The sequence below is a fragment of the Anas acuta genome, chromosome 24 (assembly GCF_963932015.1).
Source record: "Anas acuta chromosome 24, bAnaAcu1.1, whole genome shotgun sequence".
NCBI classification, from domain to species: Eukaryota; Metazoa; Chordata; class Aves; order Anseriformes; family Anatidae; genus Anas; species Anas acuta.
The window spans coordinates 3,289,733-3,290,881 of record NC_089002.1 but is presented as its reverse complement, the minus strand read 5'-3'; the positions used below and the strand labels follow the sequence as shown (position 1 = coordinate 3,290,881).

The window sequence follows — 1,149 nt, the reverse complement described above, 5'->3', positions numbered from 1 at the left end:
GTAGGAACTGACGCTTTCTGCAGAACTCATTAGCGGGCCTTTTACCCTGAAACAGATGAGTATAGACTTCTAAAGAGGAAAAACATTTACTGAGCACCTGGCATTAAAATACACATGCAAATAAAAAGCCTTTTGGTTACAATTTCTTTTTTAAATACCAAGCAGATAACTTTCATTTTAACCACAATGTGATGTTTAAACACATCCTGCAGTCACCTTATAAATGGCTTTCAGTGACCACACTGTTGTGGATAATGCTTCCAAATATGTAGGTTTTTTTTCACCCAGCCATTTTTTCTTAATTAAAATCGTAGCAGCGTAGGCAGTGCAGGGTAATAAAAATAAATAGAAGTTGAGTTTTCTGTCATTTTTCTGGTACTGATTTTTGAAACAAAGGTAATCTTTGTGGAAAGAGAAGCTTGAAGGCATTGTTCTTGTGTATTATGATGAAACAATGAATTTCTATGGAAAAAGCACTCAGAAAAGAGGCAGTGAACAGAAAGGGATCCAGACCAAAGGAACTCGGGTGTGCACAACCATAATTTAACTCATGTTAGAGGGTAACAACCACTTGGAAGCTTTATGTATTATTTTGGGAAAAATAAGTTTATTTGAGGTGCTTTTGCGTTTTTGTAGGACTGTTGACATCTCACACAGGTGGACGGGAGCACCAGGCCCCAGGCTGCAGCCTACCCCAGGCCCTCAGTGGGGCGAACCGCAGAGCCCAGCCCCACAGCCCCGACCCCACAGCGGGTCCCTGGGCCCTGCCCACGCCGTATCTCCGGCTCCCGGTCCCCGCAACCCAACTCGGGCCCGGCTGTGGCCGCACGGCCCCGGGTGTAAAATGGATCCCCGCAGGGGAGGCGTGACCCCGACGTGATTCGAACACGCAGCCTTCTGATCTGGAGTCAGACGCGCTACCGTTGCGCCACGAGGTCTGCGAAACCACAGCCCCCGCCTGCCTCCAAGAGCCTGCGCGCCTCTCCGCGCATGCGCGCCCCCGCCGCCCATTGAGCCGCCCGCCCGCCTCAGCCGGCCACGCCCACCCTCGGGCCGTACCACCGGCGGGGGGAGAGAGGGGGGAGCGCCGCGCGGAGCCGCCTGGCCGAACCCACCTGACCCTCACCCCCTCGGCGAGAATTCCCCCTC

At 52.2% G+C, this 1,149-nt stretch overlaps 1 non-coding gene across 1 annotated transcript; it reads right to left on the bottom strand.

Annotated features, from left to right (window-relative positions):
• Positions 1 to 866: 866 nt before the first annotated feature.
• Positions 867 to 938, bottom strand: TRNAW-CCA (transfer RNA tryptophan (anticodon CCA)). The gene has a single exon. It is a non-coding gene; the product is annotated as a tRNA-Trp (tRNA).
• Positions 939 to 1,149: the final 211 nt, after the last annotated feature.